This window comes from Camelus ferus, chromosome 32 (genome assembly GCF_009834535.1).
Source record: "Camelus ferus isolate YT-003-E chromosome 32, BCGSAC_Cfer_1.0, whole genome shotgun sequence".
In the NCBI taxonomy this organism is placed as follows: domain Eukaryota; kingdom Metazoa; phylum Chordata; class Mammalia; order Artiodactyla; family Camelidae; genus Camelus; species Camelus ferus.
Window position 1 is genome coordinate 8,119,958 of NC_045727.1, and position 23,729 is coordinate 8,143,686.

The 23,729-nt window shown below is 48.1% G+C and overlaps 1 protein-coding gene across 6 annotated transcripts in view; it reads left to right on the plus strand.

The window, feature by feature from the left end:
• The window catches only part of C32H12orf49 (chromosome 32 C12orf49 homolog), a 317,095-nt gene that overhangs the window by 72,731 nt on the left and 220,635 nt on the right, over nt 1-23,729 (plus strand). The gene's annotated exons all lie outside the window — the stretch shown is intronic.

Consider the following 23,729-nt stretch of genomic DNA (forward strand, 5'->3'; position numbering starts at 1 on the left):
CACACTGCGTAACCCACCACACTCTGCCCTGCAAGGCTGCTTCAGAGCGGCTTCTAATTACTGACCTGGGCCATTTCGCTTCTCGCAGACTGCGGCGGCAAGGTTTTCCAAACATGCATCTTGTTGCTCTTGAGTCCTCTGGTGTTTGTCTTCTGGATCGTATAGATTAACCCCGCTCACAGCAAATTCCGCTCAGCGCCCGGGTGCAGCCAGTCTGACCACTGACCTGCACAGCCTCAGAGGGAGCGCTTTGCAGAAAGCCCACTGAGACAGTGACAATGGGGCCTCCCCATCGTCACTCAGTTTCAATGGACTGTCCTCAGTTTTCATCTTTGGAGGAGTCAGTGGGTTGGGCTGGGCGGATCAGGGAGGTTGGCGATGGGGAAGAGGCAGTCTCCCTTTTTACCAACAGAGGATTTAAAAATTGTGTCTCAAGAAAATCGTTGCAAACCAGAGACCACGGGAATGTTACACAGACACGCAAGGAGGATGTTACTGTTTCTGTTTGCTGCTTGGGATAAGGTGATGAGTGATTTTTTTTTTTTAAACGGAGGGGGCAAGGGGAGACCAGTAGAAGCTGAGACACAGAGCGTGTTCTCCAAGGCTCTCGCTGATCATGGGGGTCCCTCACGCTTGGGACAGCTTCACTTCTTTCTTAGGCCTAGTGCAGCTGTGGCCTTATGCTCTCCTCCCTTCGCACTGGATGAGCACAAAAGCTCAAATATCCTACCACAGTGCTTTTGCCTTGTCCCTGGCATTTCTCTGTTGAACACGACTCCAGTTCTTTTTTTCTTTAAATTATTTGTCTTACTATTATATTTAGTTGTGGTAGATATGCATACGTAAAATTTACCATTCTAACCCCCTTTAAGTGTACAGTTTGGTGGCCTTAAGGACATTCACATTAGTGTGACCATCACCACCAGCCATTCACAGAACCCTTTGCATCTTGCAAAACTGAAACTCCATACCCATTAAATACTAACTCCCCTTTCCCGACGCCCTCCAGCCCCTGGTAACCACCATTCCACTTTCTCTCTCTGTGAGTTTGACGACTCTAGGTACCTCCTATAAATGGAATCATAAAGTATTTGTCCTTTTGTGACTGGCTTATTTCACTTAACATAATGTCCTCAAGGTTCAACCACGTTATAGCATGTGTCAGGATTTCCTTCCTTTTTAGTGGCTGGATAATATTCCGTTGTAGGGATAGACCACATTTTATCTATCCATTCATCTGGTGATGGACACTTGGGTTACTTCCACCTTTTGGTAATTGTGAAGAGTGCTGCTGTGAACACGGGTTAGCCCAGTTCCTTTATTAAAATCTAGCCCTCAGCTATTTCCTTGACCTCCCGTGGTGAGCTAGTCCTCAGGAGAATGATGGGGTGAACACAACCCAGGTATGCAAAGCCAGAGACTTAGAAGATGTGCGTTATGTCCTATTGTCCAACTTGGGACACACAAGCAAGAGCATCTTGTAAGAAGAGGCTTACATAGTGGTGACCATACATCTCCATTTGCCCAGGATAGTCCCAGTTTACATCTCTTGTCCCAGTGTAATTATTCCTGGTACACCATTTCACTCTCAAAAGGATGCTGGTTTGGACAAGAAGTTATATTGTCGCCTTGTTTATGGAGAAAGTTGTAAACTGGTGTCATCTGAGGAGGTAAAACTGAAGGAGTGAGGTGGTACCTCCTGGGGAGACTTTGGAGGGTGATTTGGGATCCCCAAAACCACAGCCAAATGTGTAGCCATCGGAGTTTGAGGAGAATCAAGGGATGAGGAGTGGGATGTAGGCTGGATGCTGAATGCAGTGTCACTGGTTAGTCTCAGGTAGTGGTCCTCAACGGAGGGAGCTTTTGCCTCCTGGGGGCACATGGTGATGTCTGGAGATATGTTTGATTGTTACAACTTGGTTGGAGATGCTGCAGGCATCTAGTGGGTAGGGGCCAGTGCTGTTAAACATCCTGCAATGTGCAGCGCACCCCCCAGTACAAAGAATTACCTGGTCTTAAATGTCATAGTGCCATGGATGAGAAACTCTGGCTTAAGAGATGCAAGGAAGAAGAGAAGAGGAGGGAAAAGACATGGATGTTGACCCAGAGAAGAGGGGATGGAGGGAAAGAAAGAGCGGTGAATCCTTACACCGCAGGGAGTGCAGACACACCTGCATCCTGGGGGTCAGGAAATGAATGGGTCCCTTTTCTTCCTGCCTCTTCAGTGAGCCCAGTCTCCTTCCCATGGCTGAGAGTGACTTCATAAGGTGCTTCGAGAAGTCGAACATGCTTGACCTTCGTGGCCTGTGACCACCGCTAGGTCACCCACCAGCATATGTTCGAGCCTTCTGAGCCTAACACAGAGGGGCGGGAGGTGAGAGTGGGGAGACGGTGTGACTGTGGTCCCCAAATGCATCTCCTCCTGACGCTACCGACTCTCACTCCACTGACTCCCAAGAGACTCCCTGGGCTTCAGATCATCAATTGACGTTTCCAGGACATCCAGATGATGCATGGTTTTTGCAAGTTCTATTTTCTGCATTCTAAGGAGTTCCGGGTTAGTGACAGAATACAGAGGAGAGCCAGCGCCCGTCCTCTTGCGTCCTGTTTGTAATTTTGTGTATTTTCCTGTGCGTGCCCATCAGAACACCAATGACATAATCGTCTTGGTTTCAAGTGCTCACCTGCCTGGCCTGAGCCGATTTTGCAAACGCTGTCAGCTTCTTATAAATATTCATTAACTATGAGATCAGATGAAGCTGTGGAATTCAGCAGAAGGATTGTTATTAACACAAACCACAGCCTCGTCCCCTCCTGAGGAGACCCTGGGACTTCCAATAGGAGCAGGGAAGGCACGGGATCACATGTCAAGAGTTTAGACTAAGAAATCAGACTGAGCCCAGCTGAAATCAGGACACGAGAAGATGTGCCAGATGTTAACTTCAGGGAGAAACACACGCTGGGTGACAAATGTGCTGTTCCTCTAGGCCTCGCTGCCCTCATTTCCTCTATCATAGTAGTTACCCTAAGTGCAGCAGGGACTGGTGACAAATTTTTATGCCAATAGAATATTTGCAAGCCACTTTTTTTTTTTTTTTAATTTGGTAAGCCTACCTAGAAGGCTGGCATACATACTGATGAGCTGGAAAATCAAAATGACCACAGAATTCACCTTCCAACAGGGACGAGGTGAATACCAAGGATGACTTTCATCAGTCCACAGATCACACGTGAACAGCCTCTGCTGTTGGGGTTTATCGGTCCTCGTGTAGGTCGTTGGGTTCTGGAGAGGGGAGGGGTGGGCTGCCTCCGTCACAGACCAAATAGATGGCTAGCCCGGTGCTAGTTAACCTCTCTTTAACTGATAATTAATTTTAAAACCTATTTACTCTCCTTGGAACAGCTGAGACTTTAAAGAGACCACTGTGAAAACAAACAGAGAATAAAGTCATCTCTCAGGAAATGAAGGGAGCCTCTCGGGGAATGAGAGAGAGCAGATCTGTCGGGACGAGCTGATTTATTATAGGAGTCTGAGCGTTCATAGAGGTGACAGATCCGAGTCATAGGGCAATAACTGCTGCCTTCTAAGTGTGCTGTTTCTTTACAGCCCTGTCCCCGCTCCCTGGTAGGATGACCAGCTGTCTGTGTGTGCCGGGGACTGAGGGTTTCCTGGGGCGTGGGATTTTCAGTGCTAAAAGGGGGAGAGCCCAGTGTCCTATCTGGGCGAGCCCTAAACCCTCTAGATTGATTCTTTCCACTTCCTGCCTCCTTTGGGCTCCAGGTATTTGCCTCAGTCTCCCCTCAACTCTCTTTGGCAGTGCCCTCCACCCCCCCCGCACCCCGCCCATCTTTTAGCCTCAGGGCTCCGTAGAACTTCCAGAATGGCAAGGTTGCCACGTTGATGGATGTCCAGAGTGACTTACCAAATGCCTTCCCTAGGTTGCTTGTTCGACAATAGGTCTATTATTTTTCCCCCTGCGATAAAAGCACCTAGAACATCCTCACTAACAAAGAATACCAACAAACTCAGAAAGTACGGAAAAATATAAAGAGACTATAAATAATATGGAGACTATAAATAGGAAGAGCAAAACAGAGAATCTTAGCTCTCAGGGAAAACACTGTCTGTGTCTTTGTGCAGACCCCTTTGTTAATCTTTAAAATAAGGAAGTCACAGATCTTCTGGTCAACGTCCAGTTTCATTCATTCACTCTCTGTGGACTTGGCGAAAATATGACTGTGGTCTCCACTGTCTCTGCATCTTGGTTATTCTAGATACTCAGAAGAGAGCCAGACATGGAGATGCTGCTGTTCATCACATAATGCGTAACAGTATATTGTGACATCACAGCATAACAAATGATAGACAGCAACGTGATGATCATGACAAAGTGGGATTTTCTACCGTTGCTAATGAAAAAGGCACTTTAGCTTGTTCAGAATTCAGTTCAGAAAGTATTTGGGTTGCAGGGGTGTTGAGGGTCAACTAAGAGAATCTTTCCCTGAATGTGTGAATTTGACGGTGCTCAGGGTGTGACATGAGATGTCTCGGAGAGCTCTCCTTGGCCGAAGTCTAGGCCTGTTGACCAGGGCACTTACTTCCACAGGGTTTACGTTGGTAAGCTCAACTCTTTTTTTCTCCCCCGGGGGATCTCTGAGTTTCACAGGAGAGTCTATGAATCAGCACACAGTAAAAGATCCGTGACTCTGAGTTTGGAACCCCAGTTCCCTTGTGAGATATGGATGTCAGACTACTCACCAGAGTCAGGCCGGGGGGCGGGTAAAACACCTGCATGCTCGTGAGTGGAAGTGCTTGTTACGTACAGCAGCCCCAGCCAGCTTCTATCCACCTGAAGGACAGAGGCCGAGGACTCGAAGGAATCTGCAGAGATGGCCCTGCTGCTGGACATTACTGGGCTTACGTACTTTTCACTCATTTGTTCACTCATTACTTTTCCTTCCTTCCTTCTTAGGAGACATATCTACTCAAGATTGTGGATTCCCAAGCTAGGCTACCTGGGTACAAACGCCACTCTCCATTTGCTAGCTCTAGCTCTCCATTTACTGTGTCCTTGGGCAAGTTACTCAACCTTTCTGTGCTCAGCTTTCTCAGCTGTCAAATAGGAAGACTGATAGTCCCTACCTCTTAGGGTTGGTGTGAGGTCCAGGATGCCATCTAGTGCATGTTCTGTAAGAGTTCTAGCATATAGGTGCTCAGTCAGTGCTGATTCTTTATAATTCCTTTGTTTGGGATTGCTCTGGGGACTCTGCGTTAATGAGAAAACATGGTCTCTGCCCTCCTGGAATCTGGAATCCAGTGAAAGAGATGGTCAGTAAATAGTAACATGACCATAAACGAGTGAACAAGGGAAATACTGACAGATCAGGGTGGATCCCCTAAAGGAATTAACAGTGTGATCAGATGGAGGATAATGAAGAAGGCGTGTGCGGTGGCTACAGCGTGATCCAGGCCAGCCTTTCCGAAGAGGTGATAGTGACCTGTGATGACACATGGGAAGGACTGAAGGAAACACTTGCCCGGCAGAGGGAATCGCTGGTACCGAGTCCAGAGCTGGGGAGGAACTTGTGTTAGCCAGTGTAGCTGGAGCAGAGCAGGCGAGAGGAGGAGGGTGGGACGGAATGAGGCTGGAGAGCTGAGCCCCTTCACATGGGGCCTTCCGAGGAGGCAAGGGGTGAGATTTGATTTCAGTTTTTAAAAAGCTGGTTTTGACTGCCGACTGGGGAATAGACTGGAGAGGAGTGTCTCAGCCAATTCCTAGGACAAGCAATGGAATCCACTCTGGCTTTTAAGCAGAAAAGAGATTTATTTTTTAAAGGATGTGAGGTCACTCCAGAAGTTATTGGAGAGGACCAGACTTGAAAGGAAGCTTCCAAGAGCAGCCCCCAAGTTTGTTCCTGGGTTTCAGCACCAAAAAAAAAAAAAAAAAAAAAAAAAGCAGCCCCCAAAATGATGCCTGCAGAGGGGCCGACGCAGAAATCCCTGTGCAGCTGAGGCTGAACACCACATGCTCGGAGCCTAGCTTTCCTTACTGCAGCTGCCCCAGCACCAGCATCTCTGCTCCACCTGGCAGCCTCTGGGCCACCGCTGCCCCTCTTCTGGCCACAGGCAGTCGAGAGTCTCTGCCACCTACACCAATGAACACGGACTTTCGAGTCTCACCGCGTGGGGAGCTGCTGATGTGTGGGTTCTGGGTCACACACCCACAGGGGCCTGGAAGTTTGCATTCTGATTTCTAAAACATTGAGGAAGTAGGACTCATGTGATGGGGATTCTTTATTCCAAGAGGGCAGCCAAGAATATGTCATGTTGAAAGCGTGTAACAGTAGCCTACCTCAACAGGGAGGGATACACGGAGCCAGCTGGGGGGCGGTTACAGTCTCACAGGCAAGAGCTGATGGAGTTCGGACCAGCAGGGTGCCCTGGAGCTAGAGGAGGGGCAGCAGGCGGACTTGGGAAGTCCTTTGGAGGTGGCAGCCGTAGGACTTGTCGATGGCTCAGATGTAGGGGGGACAGGGAGAGAAAAATCGAGGATGACCGACCGCCAAGGTGCCAGCTTCTAGTCTGTAGATATTTTGACTATGGTATTTTTCTAAGCAGAAATAAAGAGAGTGCACTCAACAACAGGACAGAGTTTTGAAGTGAAGCAATGGCTGGGAAACTGAGGATGTTACCGGGCCTGTCTACCTAGCAGCGTGTCTGTTATCCCCAAGATCCTTCTGCATCTGCTTTCCTTGTCTGTCTCAGTTATCCCCAGATTCGTTGTGATGAACGCCTGGAAGGGACTGATCACCCGGGTCATCATGTTAGCTCCTGGTCTCTTCCCTCCCCTCCATCTTTTTCTCTAAATGGGCTTCCAGGCGGTGAAATGGACTGTTTTGAGTTTCAGCTTCTCTGTGACAGAAGTGCTAACTGGCTGTGAAATGGCTGAGAGGCGGGCTGAAGAGGTGGCAGGAGAAGCCCGGTCCTTCCTGCTGGAAGCAGGACTCACAGGCTGCACCCAGACTGTGCTGCGTGGCGGGTCCTTTGTACTTAGCCCTTAGTGGGGATAGTGTGTGGATTCGGTGAGGGAGATGCAAAGCCATCATCTCTCGGGCTCATGGGTCTGCCTTTGGCTCACACAGAAACACAGTCCCAAGAATAACTCGCTGGGGGTGTGGCATTGGAGGTTTGAATTTGTCAAGGTCAAGAAAACAAGTTAGATGCAGAGAAAGGACCAGAAACCACCTAGACTCTAGTTAGTCTAAGTTTGTGTCTTAATGACTTCTCATCCCAGGGTGTCTGCATTCTTTAAAAAGACCAAACGGACAGTCAGTGTTATCCCAGAGTTGATGGGCTCCAGAGTTGTTCTAGGAACACCCCTCTTACCACCCATTAATGCACACATTAGTGTCCCCTCCCCTCCCCTCCCCCACTACCTCTTGCTTTGGAGTTGGCTTCTCACTGGTCTCACGTACACCTTGGCTGGGCTCGCCCATGCTTCCCAGAATTGTCATCTCTGTATGTTTCTGAGAAGGGCGGCCACAGAGGGATGGATCCCCGTGGGAGATTGCGAGGGTGGAAGTGACACAGCTCATGCTTGGTGTTGCTTATCCACGGGTGTGACATGATGCCAGGCCTGCAACTGCCCCACCTTTTCCTGGACCCACCTTCAGCTCCTCCAGCTCCTGGGCCAGGTGTGTGCGTTCCGCTCTGTGAGAAAGGGCCCGGCTTCCTCCAGACCTCCACGCCACTGATGCCGGAAGCAACAAGATCAGTCCTGGGTTTTGAACCATTCTCATGGAGTTCCAGCACATCCTTGCTCTCCCCCACTTCACGTCTGTTGTATAACAAAGAATTTGGCCTTTATCTCCGATTCCTATAAATGAGACTCTAAATCCTTGCAATTTCCGACATAACATGAGTGTCTGTTAACTCATGAGCCTCTTGGACCACACCTGAGTTGATTCTAAGAGGTGCGACGATTCCAGATGGGGTCATCTGACCCCATCTGACCAGCGTGGGGTTGGTCAGCCAGGAAGACCAACTACGTGATAACAGCATTGGAGCTTTAAGCCAGCCTGACCTCTGGGTAGGGGACAGGAACTGGAGTCTTGAGTTCAGTCACGTGGCCAATGATTCAGTCAATCATGCCTACGTGATGAAATCTCAACTCTTTGCACAAAAAAGCCCGGTGGAGCATCCTGGTTGGTGAACAGGTGATGTGCCAGGATTCGAGTTGCTGATGAAACACACTGATGATGCCCCGATTCCGGGCAGAGGGCCAGGAAGCTCCACGTTTGGGACCCTCTCAGACCTCGCCCTATCCATCTCTTCCTTTGGCTGGTCCTGATCTGTGTAACTTTACAACAAAACGGAAATCATAAGTATAGAGCTTTCCTGGGTTCTGTGAGCTATCCTAGGGAATTATCAAACCTAAGTGGGTCATGGGAAACCCTTCAGTTTTGTGGCCAGTTGGTCAGACGTGCAGGTGGCCTGGGGACCCCACTGGTGGCTGGTGTCTGAAGTGAGGCTAAGTGTGTATATAGTGGCTCAGCCTTTCTGATTGACCTCTGAGTGATACACATGCCATGTCCATGAACGCTCCCTGCCTTCTCTACCCAGGGTATCCTTCATTATCCTCCCAAACCCTCTGATCGACTCATTTGTCACACATCTGCTATTTTCTAGTTCCCTGAGTGTCAGAGAAGGAATGATACCATTCAGTTCTACAAATACCAAACGGATGAATATTGCAATGGTGCTGCAAAGAAGGACAAACCTTTGGCAGATCTGGGCAGGCTGGAAGAAATGTAGCATTCATCAGCTTCAGAAGCTTGGGAGAGATTTCCAAGGACTAGAGACTGGGTGAGGTCTTAGCAGGAACCTTTCCTTCTTGAGAATTTTTCTGACACTTGCCACCCAAACCACACTGTGTGCGATTTTCCTCCTTGTTGGATTTCCCATTGCTTTTATGGATCTTTCTTCACTAGGCTGTCAGAGCTACCACTTATAAAGGGCCCACTCCATGCCAGGCACTCGCTACACACTGTGCCTAAAGCTTGCAGTCCATACATTCATATTATTAGCTCCACTTTTCAGATGGGAAAACTGAGGCTTATAAAGCCACATGCTTTGGGCACAGGGCCACACAAATGAGTGTAAGTGGCAGAGCTGGGATTCGAACTTAGGTCCCTCTGGCTCTCAAGTCCACGCTGGATCCTTACCTCCATCTAAGCTCCTTTAGTCCAGGGAGACACCTCTGCATCCCTGGCACACAGCACCAGGTCTGGCAAGAGGTGCTTCACCTCATGTTTGCTGAGTTCTCCTGCTCCATCATCCCCACCTGCTTCACTGGCCCCTTTTCTTACCAGGCACAGGGAGGTGGAGGAGGGAGGGGAGGAAGGTTTCCCTGGCCTGTCCCCGCTTCAGGCAGATCCTTGGGTATTTTTAGCAGTCTGGAAAGACTCCTCGTCAAAGGGGCTCAGATTTTCAACTTGCCTTGTCAGCCTTGCCTCCCGAGTCCCTGGCAAAAGGTTTACGGTTGACTCCGAGCAGCTCTGCGGATGCAGCCGGGAACGTTTGTAACCACAGTCAAGCACTCGGGGAGCCCCAGCACTGATTTCTTGCCCATCTCTATCCTGTAGCAGAAGATTTTTCCATCGAGTAGGTCTGGCTCCCACACGGCATTAATTTTAAAATAGCTCTCTAGCCCAGCTCTGAGGATGGCACGAGACCCTGCATGGGGATTTGTACTCGAAGTCATGGAAATACGTTTATTTTGCCTCCCTCTTTGAGAAATTTTAATCCATCACGCGGGAGTATTTCTCCCGTATCAGGAGAGAGACGCACTCGGCAGCGAAGACAAAGAGCTGTGTGTTGCTGTGTTTGCAGAGAGAGGAGGGCCGCGTTTGGGCTCACCCTCAGGCTTCTAAGGATTAGATAATGAGGGACTTCCATGGCACTTGACCCTGGGGATCTCAGCTGGAAACCTGCTTCCGCCACAGCGATCTCCCTGCAGTTTGAATACTGGACGCGGGATTGGCAGAAGCGTCACCTTGCCAGTTTCAGTGTAGTGGGAAGGATGAAGCGTGCCTGCGTTTCACCGGAGCCCTACAGACGGCGTGAAGTCACAGCCCGAGCTGCTCATCCACAGAAAAGCTGACCTGCGGAGATCAACACAGAACTTCGTGCCTCCTCATCATGTGCATATTGGGATGTGTGTGCAGGATGAAGCCCTAGGAGAGGGATGGCTGAGCGGCAGGGTGTGCGTTCGTTTCCTGTCACGCTTAGTCACAATCTAGTGGCTTAAGACAACACAACGTGTATTCCCTCACTGTTGGGGGTCAGAGGTCCAAAATCTATTTCATCAGGCCAAAATCAAGGTGTTGGCAGGTCAGATTCCTTCTGCAGGCTCTAGAAGAATTGTTTCTTTGCCTTTTTCTGCTTCCGGTGGTTGTCTGTCTTTCTTGGCTCGTGGCCCCTTCCTCCATTTCCAGAGGACACTATTCTGCTGTCTGCTCTGTCAGGTCATCGCCTCCTCCTCTCTGATCTCCTGCCTCCCTCTTACAAGGACCCGTGTGATTACATCAGACACACCTGGAAAGCCCAGAATGATTTCCCCACCTCAGGATTCTTCACTTGCTCTTAAGTCCTTTGGCCGTGTAAGGGAACACTGGCACATTCCACAGCTTAGGGTGTGGACCCCAGCATTCAGCCCTCCTAAAAGGGTGCGTACTTTACACTTTGGACAAATTGTAAATTGCCCTCCACAGAGCTGGAGCAGTTTACCTCGCCACCACCAGTCTAACGGCATACCTGCTTCCCATCCCTTACCAGTGCAGCTTTATCAAACTGATCTTTGCAAATCTGATGATAAACAAAAGTCATATGCAGTGTGGTTTGAATGAGCACGTCTCTCATGAGTGAGATAGAGAATGTGTTTGTATGTCAAGAGCCACTCATATTTCATCTTTGGTCCTCTGTCCCGTCACATCTTTTGCCCGTTTTCTGTTGGGTTCTTGGCCTTTTTTTGGCCTCTGAGTTGAATTGCAAATGGTATTGTTATTATTAACGCCTTTTTACAGATGGAGAGATTGCGATAGAAACTTTCAACAGCTTGCTCAAGGCTGCAGGGCCGTCAGTGACAGGGTGGGGATTGAAACCATCCTTGGTTTTGAACTTCATCTCTGTTGCAGTCTTAGCAGCTGGCAGCCAAGTGTGGACCACTTCTCCATCAAAGCACACGTTAGGAATAACAGGCAAACCTCTTATGCTGGAGGGTGCTTTTGCAGTTTTCTAAGAGCTTTCATTATTGTTACCTTATTTTCACTATTCTTAGGTATTATCCATTTTTACAGATGAGAAAACTGAGGCTCAGAGAGATGAGTCTATATGACTGATGAGTGTAAAACTGAGGTCAGAGCCTGCCCCTAGTCCAGCGCCTTTGTTTCTATGCTGTCAGCCACCTTCAGATTTTGTTACTGCAAGTCCAACTATGTGATCACTTATTTACTAATGATTTTTAAGTTGACTCACTTTTTGAAAACTTAGCCCCATTCTAATCAGAAATAGTCATAAAATCACAAGTCTGATGTGCCTTATTTGTTACTAATTCCATATATCTAAGAATTCCTAAGAGTTCCACCTAAAACTCTCTGCTCGTTTCCCGTAAGTGGAATGATTTCTGTACTTTTTGGAAACACTGCATTACATGTGTAAGACCTGGTGGAAAATGACAGGCCCTCGTAACCACTGCCTTTTATTAAGTACCTACTAAATGTCAGGTGCTTCGTTTAATCCCTACAGCAACCCTCAAAGACTGGATATTCCCAGTTCGTGGAGCAGGAAATGGAGGCTCAGAGAGGTTAATCGACTTACGCTAGGTCACACAGGCAGTAAATGGCAGAGCTGGAATTTGAGCCCAGGTCTTTCCAGCTCAGAAGCCCGTGCCTTTCCCTCAGACCTGCGCTGCCCCAGCTCCCCCCAGCCTGGGCACTGGAGTCCTTCCCCAGTTGGTGACTGCTGGCCAGGACTGTGATCACCTAGGGAAGTTCTTTCACTGCATGCAGGTGGGATTTCTGAGGCAGGGCACCAAATGGTTAAACGGTCTTTCTGTTCTGCCGTCAATTGTTTTAGTGACACAACACTTCTGCGAGGTGGGCAAAACAACAAACCAGCCCATTTACAAGTGAGGAAAGTGGAGAGGTTACATGGTTCCCTCAAGTCTCCCAGTAAGCGAGCTGCATAGCCAAGAATAATAAATAATATGATTTCAGGAGACTCACGGTCAGTGAGCTTCCCAGGGCCCCACAGTACTCAGCTCATCGGAAAGTGTTTCCGGGCCCTGACCCTTCAGAAGCAGCACTTCCTAGGCACGACAGAGGCCTGTGGGCAGCTCTGACATCCAGGAGTTATTCGGACTGTCCTCATGTGCTCAGGCCACCCAGAGCATCTTCTCCCCGTTGCTCCTCTCAGATCATAGCTCTGAGCATTTTTTCCATCAAGAGAACCACACTACATACTTTGCAGTGGTAAAAATAATACAGGTTTTACCTAATGGAACGCTTCCAGGGCTACGGTGATGAATGGATTAGCATTCAAAAGCACTTTTGAATCCCTGACAGGCTAAAGTGGAGGGCAATTCTGTTGTTATTCTTCCTAACAATAGTACAGGCAGACCTCGGAGATACTGCGAGTTTGTTTCCAGACCACCTCAAGAAAGCGAGTATCGCAGTAAAGTGAATCACACGGATTTTTCTGTTTTCTAGTGTTAATGAGAGTTATGTTGACACTCTGCTGTAGTCTGTTAAGTGTGCAATAGCATCATGTCTCAAAAAATATGCACATACCTTAATTTAAAAATCCTTTATTGTTGAGGGGAGGATTTAGCTCAAGTGGTAGAACACGTGCTTAGCGTGCACAAGGTCCTAGGTTCAATCCCCAGCACCTCCATTAAAAAATAATCAAATAAATAAACCTGATTACGTCCCCCTCTAAAAAAATCCTTTATTGCTAAAAAATGCTAACCATCATCTGAGCCTTTATCAAAGATCACTGATCACAGATCACTGTAACAAATATAATAATAATGCAAACAGTTTGAAATATTGTGAGAATCATCCAAATGTGACACAGAGACAGGAAGTGAGCAAACGCTGTTGGAACAATGGCTCCGATAGACTTCATCGACGCTGGGTTGCCACAAACCTATTTGTAAAAAAATCAGTATCTGTGAAGCATAATAAAACGAGATACGCCTGTAATTGATTGGTGGTGGTGGTGGGGGTTCCTTGATAACATTTTGATTTTGCTATGAAAACCTGGTTGAACAAAAGGTTGATATTCCCACTGGATATAAAGATAATTCATGCCTTCTGATCTCCACTTCAACCATTTCCCTGGTATTCTCAGCTACATTTGTTCAGATTCTGGTGGCGAATGTGACTGACACAGTAAATTCCTCCGGGCTTACTTCTAGACTGCAAACTATCAAAAGGATGCACAGCCGGTTTGGTTTTCAAACTCAGGGAGTTAAAAAGGTCCACACAAAACCCTGCACACAGATGTTTATAGCAGCTTTATCCATAGTTGCCAAAACTTGGAAGCAACCAAGTTGCCCTTCAGTCAGTGAATGGTTGAATAAGCTGTAGTCCATCCTGACAGTGGACCATTATTAGCACTAGAAAGAAATAAGCTGTCAAGCCATGAAAAGGCATGGAGGAAAATTAAATGCATATCAGTTAAGTGAAAGAAACCCCTCTGAAAAGGCTACATATGTATGATTCCAACTGTATGACATTCTGGAAAAGGCAGAAGAGTGGAGACAGTAAAAAGACCAGTGGTTGCCAGTGGTTGGGTGGAAGCAGGGAAGACTGGGCAGAGCGCAGAGGGTTTTTAGGGCAGCAACACTGTTCCGTGTGGTACATGTACAGCAGATCATGTCATCATATATTTGTCAGAACCCACTGGATGTCCAACACCAAGACTGAACTGAATGTAAACTGTGACTCTGGGTGCCAGTGTAGGTTCAGTGATTATAACAAACGTCCCATTCTGCTGGGGGATTGTAGAGAATGGGGGAGGCTGTGCATGTGTGGGGCTGGGGGTATATGGCAACTCTCTGTACCTTCTGCTCAGCATCACTGTGAACCTAAAACCGCTCTAAAAATTAAAGGTTATTTAAAAAAAAATTAGGGTACATCTCTTGGAGATGCCCAATTTATAGATGGGGAAACTGAGGGTAGACTTGAGCCTGCATCAGGGATCTGACTCCAGATCTGCTGACCTTGAGGTCATTGTCCTTTCTACCACGCCTTACCCGCCAAGGACATGTCAGCATCAACCCGTCCACGACCTGGTTGCCCAGACCCAGAATGGAAGCTGTGAACTCTGATGTCTGTGGCCCCTATGAGCCACCCTCCCCAGAACCTCTTCCTCACGTGTGCTTGCTGTTGAAGCTGGGAGGTGGCAGTCACCTCTGAATGGCAGTGGTGCCTGTTGGCCTGGACCATAGCTGGAATCTTGTGGGCCCGCTGACTGGGCACTAGCGGGTGTTTATGTTGTGCCTTGAGCAAAGGAAGGCATTACTCACACCCGTATCTGCTCCCAAGAAGTCTGAAAAGCTCAGTTATTCGGCAGAGCATGATGGAAAAAGGCAACCCTGAGTTGCTGTGTGTAAGGTCATCCTTTGGCTCTTTTGAACGTGGGGAACCAGGAGTCCTGACTCTTTTCCTTCATTTGCCCCAACTGTTGCCAGAAACTCTCTAGTACCAATACCTCCAGTTTTCAAAAAAAGTATACAAAAAAAATTTTAAAAAGGTATATATAACTAGTTGTTTTTTTTTTAGTAAAATGCTGTATACCAAGAAACAGTTTGCCTCATATCTTTGAATGGATTGTTTCAATTCATAAAGTCAGATTAAAATGGGGGGGGCAAATTCCCACCCACATGGGGTGTTGACTCTGTTCCTGGAAGCCCCAGGACGAGGTCTGGCCCCTTAGCTGTTTCCTCTGACCAGCAGCTGATTCCTTTGATATCCCATCTTGTGTCCTGTCCAAAATAAATGATGGGAGCGATGCAGGCTCCAGTAGCATGGAGAGACCGTCTGCTGGTGCCATCTGACTCGTCAGCAGGCAGCGCCGCACAACCCTAGGATGCGGTGGCCACCAAGGTGGATTTGTAGGCTGCGGGTGGATGGGTACCACCTTGCCCTTCACACAGGAAAACAGCCTCAAAGGGGTGTGCTCTGCAGAGTCTCAGATTCCAAGCCCTGGAACTCGTGCCAAGAATTCCCCTGGACCTCTGATCCTACAGGAAGCTGCCTCCTGTGTGATGGATGGCCACCAAGTTGCTGTGTGACCTTGGACAAGGCACTTCCCCTCTCTGAGGCTAATTTTTCTCATATGTAAATGAAAAGAGCGTAATAATAATAATAGTTAATGAGCGTGTTCTAGACATTCTCTGTGGGGACCTCTGTGACCAGCGCTATCATCCTCACTTGCAGATGAGGGATTGTGGCTGAGAGAGGTTTGCCCACAGTCACAGAGCCAGTAACTGACACAGCCAGAATCTGGGTTCCATCCGTCCGACTCCGGAGCTGACGCTTTTAACCTCCCACAATATGATACCAAACACCTTGTGCTCAGTCTCTGCGAATCCTCAGAGCGACCATCAGAGGTCAATGCTGTCATTACCCACACTTTATAGACGAGCAGAGTTCTCTTAACATCTTTTCCACCTGTGAAAAATCTGTTATTTTTAAGTTCAGGAGGACGGCGACAGAAACACCAGATTAGGAAGGTCAGTGCTCAGAGTTTCTGCTGGCCGAGGAGAAGGGACAGAGGGTGTAGAGTGAAGGGTAAACGAGAGAGGAGAAAGTGGCTCTTGAAAGTCCCAACACCTCAGGTCTGCAAAGCCCTTTCTCAGGGACCTCCCAGCAGCTCCCCCATCACTTACTGCAACAACCCTGGGAGGTAGGCGCTGTCATCACCCACTTTTTATAAAGGAGGATGGGGAGAGAAGGTACAGAGAAGATGCCCAGGCTCTGGAGCTCTCAGGTGGAGCAGTGGGACTCAAGCCCAGGTCTCTCTGATGCCCAAGACCTACGCCTGGAGCCCTTCACCATCCCTCCGGCCTCCTGATACTGACCCCTGACCCTCTACTCTGGTACCTGAGCCCTTCTGATTTCTGTAAACGCCTGTGTACTTTCTGACACCCATGCCATTCACTGTGCAGGTTCCTCTGCCCAGAACATCCCTTCTCTCCTTTGTGTGTTGGCTGGTTTCCATCACAGTCATCTGATCAGGGCCAGCTCAGGGGTCTCCTCCTCTGGGGACTCCTGAGCCCTCCAGCAGACGTCACACCCTCCCTCTGTGTTCTCTGAACCCTGTTGTGGAAATGAGAGTGTCAGCTGATGCTGACGGTGGTAATAAGAATCATTGCTACCCTTAAAACTGCAGCCTTCCTTGGATCCTTACCATGTGCCGGGCCCCGTGCTCAGCATTTACACATACCTCATTTAATGTGTTCCCATCACTGCTGTCTTTCTCAGAGGAAACTGGGGCTTGAAGAAGTTAAGTACCTTTCCCATGGCCCCCAGGCTTGTACACGCCTGCACCTGTGGTGTTGTCAGCAGTAGGAGATGTAACAACAGGAACAAGAAGTTGGAAGGATGCAATGAAGGCGCCATGAGCCCAGGAAAGTGGGCAGCATCCAGGAGTAGAGAAAGACAAGGAAATCGATGCTTCCCCTGAAGTCTGCAAAAGGAACCAGCCCTGCTAACACCTTGATTTTAGACTTCAGGCATCCAGAACATAAATTTATGTTGCTGTAAGTCCCTAGGGATTGGGTCACGTGTTACAGCAGCAAGAGGAAGCTCATACAGGTGGAGATGCTCTTCCAGAGAGGAGCTGGCACTCTGTGGGCAGCACCACAGCCAGGGCCCGGCTTACAGAAAGACCCATGATGTGCTTGTCCAGTGAAGATGTGCAGGCTAGGGGTTAGCCACGAGCAGGACTGTCAGAAGACTTCAGTCCCCACTTCTGAAATGTTGGCTTTTAAACCCAGATCTCTAGAGCTCAGCCTGGCCTTTCTGTCCAGTGCTCCAGGAGAACGGGCAAATCACCCCCACCCCCTCTACACGTCCTGTTCAAATGAATGGTTCTTTTCTGTCTGGATAAGGGATTATTGTTCCAATTATTTGTGCATCTCTATGGAAACATTCCTTAAAAATACTATACGTCAACTTGAATTTTCCACCAGCAACGTTTTTTGGAACATCTGTCTGTGACCATGGACTTGGTTTACATCGAGGGAGGAGCTACTTCCCTTCTGTCCATGCATCAGTGATAGATAAGGCAATAGAGAAGCCGCCTCTGGGAGTCAGGAAGCCTGAGCTCCATCCGGCCAGGCCTGCCCTTCACTTTCTACATGACCTGGGACAAGTCACTTCTCCCCACATCTGCATACTTCACCTTTACTTCCTTACTTGTAAAGTGCGTTGAACTGAATAATCGCAAATACTCTTTTTCTGCCCTAAGGTTGTATGCCTCTGTATCCTCTCCTAGTCAGAAATAATGCTGCTCTACCTCCCAGCCAGCCTTGTTGTCCGTCACTGTCCCTTTGCACTCTGTGTCCAGGGATTACAAAGCTGTTTACATTTTTCTGAATGTAGAATAATAATAATGAGGCTGGTATTGGCAGTAAGTACTATAGATGCCTACAGCCATTTTCATACAGCGCTGGGGATTCCGTTCAGTCTTTGGGCACCTCTGAGCCATTTATTCAAGAAATACTACTTAGCACCTATGATGTTCCAAGGCCAAGGTCGGCACTGAGGCTTTGAAAAGGCACTATAGACAAGACGGAGGAGAAAACCCAAGTTCTGGAGTCCAGTGGATCGCCTCCTGCCACTCAGCATCCGTGTGACTTTGAGCAGGACATTTCTTCAACTCTCCGAGCTGCAAGTGCGTCATCTGAATACCGGGGAGAGAGAATGATGGCATGGGCCTTATGGTATTGTTGGGAGGGGATAAGTCACTTAGCACCATGCCTGGTAAACAGGAAAGTCCCAGTTAATGACACCGGAGATGTGTGGCCTGAGAGCTTACAGCCAGTGCAGAGAGCACCGAAGAGAACACAGTTTAGTGTCACTGTTTTATTGTTAAATCACATTTACTCTCAACCCTACTGGAATGGATGTCCGAGACACACTGTCAAGTGAAAGAAAAAAAAAAAACATATTGCAAGAGCGCAGGCAAAGCACGGTCCCATTTTTGTAAAAGAAGAGGTTGTATGTATTACACATGAATATGTAGTGGAATAGATTATGAGCAATGTACATAAATACGCATGTATTAGAGGACGACCTGGAAGGATACTGAGCCAGCTGTTAATAGGAGGTAGTTACCTCTGCAGGGTGGGATCGGAGCGTGGAGGTAACTTTCACTTTGTGGCAAAACAGTCATGCTCACTGCATAACCCTTGTGTTCACATTTGTTTCCTCATCTCTGTGTGGTTTGATAGGGGCTGAGTGACTAAGTCTGGCCTTCGGGGTGAGCAGGTCTATGTGTCCCCTCTGGATGGAGGTTTTTAAAAGCAGGTGGGATTTTTCAACTCTTTCTCTCTCTCCTTTGCTGCAGTGACTCTGGAAGCCAGTGTGCTGAGGTTAGGGGAGTCCCTGGTATCCTGCATCAGACTTTGTCCAAGTGAGAAGTGGACTAGTTAGGAGTGACTGAGATTTCAGGGCTTACTAGTTACTGCAGCCCTGCATAGCTAGTTCACACAGACTAGTTCACATGGACATGGCATCACTTCTGTGCAGTTGGGTTTTTCCACATTAAGCACGCATTTTAAAAGGTAAACTTTGCTCTGAAAAGGCTACACACTGTCTGAGTCCAACTATATGACATTGTGGAAAAGGCAAAACTACGGAGACAGTAAAAAGATGAGTGGTTGCCAGCAGTTGAGTTGAGGGAGGGATGAATCTGTGGCACACAGAGGGCTTGTAGGGCAGAGAAACCACTCTGTATGACACAGTAATGGTGGACGCATGTCACTGTACATTTGTCCAAACCCAGAGTGTACAACACCAAGAGTGACCCTCACGTGAACTGTGGACTCAGGTAATGATGGTACGTTGGGGTAGGTTCATCGATTGTAACAAATGTCCCACTGTGTTGGGGGATGTTGATGTTGGGGGAGGCTGTGTGTGTTGAGGACCAGGGGTACATGGGAACTCCATACTCTCCACTCAGTTTTGCTTAAAACTGCTCCAAAAATGAAGTCTATTTTTTAAACGTAAAACTGTGACTTTAGAAACACACACATTCCTGAAAATACCGATTATTTTAGACTCAGGAACTAACCAGTCATGGAAAGTCTAGGTGTTCAGTGCCAATGTCCAGGGCAATCTACATACTTGGGTTGAAGGCCAGTCGTTTGAGGGGGGCTTCCAGTAGTTTGGGGACTCTATGGCTTAGGAAGGAAAAGGGGAGTGAAAACGTTCAGGAGGACGACACTGAAAGCAGGAGGCTGTGAAATGGAAAAATGGGAGGCAGGTTTCTTTTTGTGAGATGGGTTCTGTGGAAGCCCTGAGCTGCCTCTTACCCTTTAATATCTTTATTCAGAATGAGACCAACAGCCCAGCCAGTGTCTATAAATAAATGGCCCATGACGATTTGTCCCTCCTGGTTGCAATTGTCCAAACAAAGGAAAGTAGCCCGTTCCCGGCCACGCTGAAGCCTTGGCAGCACTTGAGTCCCCAGAAAGAGATTTTAGTGGTTGCCGTGCAAGAATCCTCAAAGGCGTTTCAGCTCCAGTCCCCAGCCACAACTTAAGGATCGAGTCAGCCAAACATTTGTGTGCCTAAGTGGGAGGAGAAAAAGCAGAAGGAGGAAGGCATTTCTTAGTGCCCAGGGGACCCAAATGAGAAACCGTCTTTCAGCGGTTTTTTTTTAAAAAAAAAAAAAAATCACTTTCGTGGTGCCACACACTTGTCCTCTGAACTTCTTGAGATAAGAATGCCAGGGCTGCCCAGCAGCGCCTGCACTTCCATTCAGCCCACTGGGTAACGCAATCCAGCTTCTGCCTCCTCCACTCCTGAGAAACTGGGCTTCTGAGGCCAACAGCAATGTCCCATTTGGCAGACGGAGGGGCGCCTTCATCCTTGGTGCCTCTGACTGCGTCTTCCTGTCCCTGCTCCCACTTGCTGGCTACTTCTTGTGAGTTTCTCTTGCTGGTTGCAGTGAGCGTGGCTCCCCGAGCAGGTGTGCCCCCCGCACTCTCCCTTAGCTTTCTTCTCGTCTCAAAGTCCTTCTTTGCACCTGCCTTCGTACAGATTTCCTGCAGCAGAGCCTGAGACCGGGGCAGTGACACAGGGCCCCCCTCTCAGGAGGACTCTGTGCTTGGTTCCATGTTCTGCGCTCACCATCTTGAAATTCTTAACACATTTTGAACGAAGTGTTCTCATTTACATCTTGCAGTGAGCTCTGCAAGTTGTGTAGTCAGTCCTGCTTGTAGGTACCTTGTTTTAATATATCCAAAAAAAAAGGTTATGTGAGCAAGTGACTTAATTTCTCTGTGTCACAGTTTTCTTGGGTTATTAAGAGAATTCAATGACATTGTTCTCGGAAAGTGCTAAGTGTGGTGCCTGGCAGGCATACAGCAGGCACTCAACAAGTACTGGTTAGGATCATTATTGCTTCTGGCTTCTCTCCTCCCTTGAGCTGGTTCCCTCTTGTCATCTCAGTGAAAGGGATCAGCAGTCATTCAAAAGTACAATCTGCTAATCTCTGCTTCCTCCTATTTCCCCCTTTCCACAAACAGACCATCATCAGCTTCTCTTGACTCTGCATTTGAAATGTTTATTAAACCTTTGCTCTCTTTACCCCTCTGCTGCCCCTCTGCAGACTTAGCTTACATGGGTTGTTGCAATAGGCTCCTAATTAATTTCCTCGTCTCCCGTCTTGTCTTTTTTTTTTTCCCCCCAAAACGGAGCCAGTTGATCCAGCAGCTGAGATTAAATCAAGCCGATCTAACAGGAATTTACACAAATGTCCATCTGTCCTTGAGGACAGAGTGTGCTCCTTTCTTTGAAAGAGGGTGGGAAGGAGAAAACCAATATTGGTGCCTACTTGTGTGCCAATCTCTCTGGACACACAGTTTTGCGTGTAATCTTTACCAGGATCCTATTTAGTGAAGATGGTTATCTCCCATTTTATGGAGAAGAGACTAGGGCTCTGAGAGATGGGTAGAGCTTGGGCAGTTTCACAGTGACAGAGCTGGGATTCCTACCCAGATCTCTCTGACTTGAAAGTACCTATTCACCAGGAAAAGGACATGAGTGGAAAAACCAGTGACATGGGAATAGGACCTGAAGGTTAGTTAACGGTAAAGCACCAATGTTAGTTTCCTGGTTTGGATCATTGTGCAATAGTTGTGTGAGATGTTAACATTGGGGAAAGCTGGGGTGAGGCGTATACAGGAAATTGTCGTACTATTTTCGAACCTTTTCGTCAACTCTAAAATTATTTCAAAGTAAAAAAATTTTTTAAAAAGAAAGAAATACCTGCCCTTTCCACTATGTACTCTGTGCCCTTCACTGCACTTCTTGATCTTATTGTCCAGAACACCTCCCACATCTCGATGCCGTCCCCTACCCCACAAGCATACACACACACACACACACACACACACACACACACACATGTTCACACACTCCAGTGTCTGTGAGCAGGAACGTCAGCCCTAGCTCGCTGCACCCATCAGCTGATGCAGCCCTGCCTATGACCTACCCCAAGGCATCAATAGGAATTATGGAAGGAGGTAGTAACAGGGCGCATGTGACTTACACTATAACTGTGTTTATCCACCCCCCCTCCTTTGGCTATAAAAATGCAGCCAGTGTTGCAATTTATCCATTGCAAAATGCCTCTCCTGCCCCCCACCCATCCCCTGTATCGCCTCCTCCCCTCTCCCTTTGAGTTGGTGTGCAATCTCTACGATCCAGCCAAATGAGTTATTTGAGATGGAAACGTTAATTTATTTGAGCAGATGGGTGTCACCACTGCTCTGTAAAAAGGTGGCGTTTTGCCGTATTGGCCCAGAGTGCAGATGAAGTCCTGGCTGCGTCGCTGAATCACCGAGTGTGAACGGAATCATATGTTAACGGCACTAAGGGAAATGCCTATTTAAGCCGAGCCCTTGCAGAAAACAAATCATCTTCCCCCAACCCCGATTTTTGTTTTAAATCTGGATTTTCACGTCTCTGATTTGCTGAGGGTCTGAAAAACCTGAAACTCATTATTTCTCAAAGTGTGGTCCAATGTCCGCCCACATCAGAGTCACCCAAGGGTTTTATTAAAAACGCAGATCCGTGGGACCCACCCCTGACCTACAACCCCCCCAACTCTGAGGGGGTACAGCCTTGGGGATTCTGCAGTTTCAGCAAGCTCCCTGGGTGACTGTCACCCACACTGAAAGTGGGACCCCCATGGCTGAAATGGTGCCATCACACTGCCCAGGAAAAATCTTCAAAACAAAGCAGAACAAAGCAAGAAACCTTGATATTCAAGGTGGGTTTTTTTTTGGGGGGGTGGGGATGGTGGGGGGTGGCAGGAATCCTGCTTTCTTTCTACTTTCTCTCCCCTTTCAGATTTTGTGCAAAAAAGAGGAAAGTATTACTTCTGCGGGTGGAAATAAATACATAAAAGGAATAAAAAGATAGCACAAAGAGATTATTTGTGCACTCGAAGCCAAAGATGGTTCGAAAATGTCAGGAATTTCCAAGACAAGGGGTGTCGCTGTCCTTGGCACTGAACTTTCAGTCTCCGCTCTCCTCAAACGCCCTCCCCTCTTCCCCCGCCTCCTCCCCCCTGACCGCTGCCTTCTCTAAGTGTTACATCCAATTTTCTCTTGAATACATGTAGTGAGGAAACTCAATGACTTCCCAGGGGACCTTACTTATACGGAAGAAGCATAACCAGAGGATTTATGGAACGTCTGTAAAATATGTGTGTAGAAACTCACGACATTTTGATCGCTACCAAGGAGGAAAATGGACAGTTTCTTACCGGTCAGTTTCATGAGCCTTTTTTTTTAAAAAAATATGGGGTTTTTAAATTAATTAATCCCCCCTGCCCCACCCCACCCTTTGTTAGGAATTCTTGGCACAGACACAAGCCCCGGAGAAGGGAAACATTGCCCACGGGCTGTATGTCCAAACTGTCAGGATTTCAATCCCAAATCTCTGGGGGCAGAGGCCAGATTTCATATGCCTCCCGTGAAGTGGGGAGAGCCTTGTCAGTGTTCACAAGATGGGGGGTATTGTTGGGTATTAGTAATACTATTGCCAGCGCTTCCCTCACAGCCTCCTTGCCACTGGCAAGCATCACAGGGTCCCAGACAGCCTCTCCTCTGGGCTGCCTCTGCGCCCAGAGCCCTTTTCAGGGTGGAGTAGAGCCCAAGATGTTTGCCGCACGTCACCAGGCCCCATTCACCTCCAGCACCCTGGTCCCACGCGGGAGCATCGATTAGACATCTGGTTTTTCTCAACCTCCCAGGTTCCATGCCTTCCCCTGGGAATTTGCAACCACAGACAATGAACCGAACGGAATTTCCCAAATGGCTGGAGGAGGAAGAGCCCTCAGAGGGGAATTTGGGCCCTGCATCCTGCTTTTGTCACCGGCTAGGCTCAGACCCTTTCTTGGCCTCAGTTTCTTCATCTGTAAA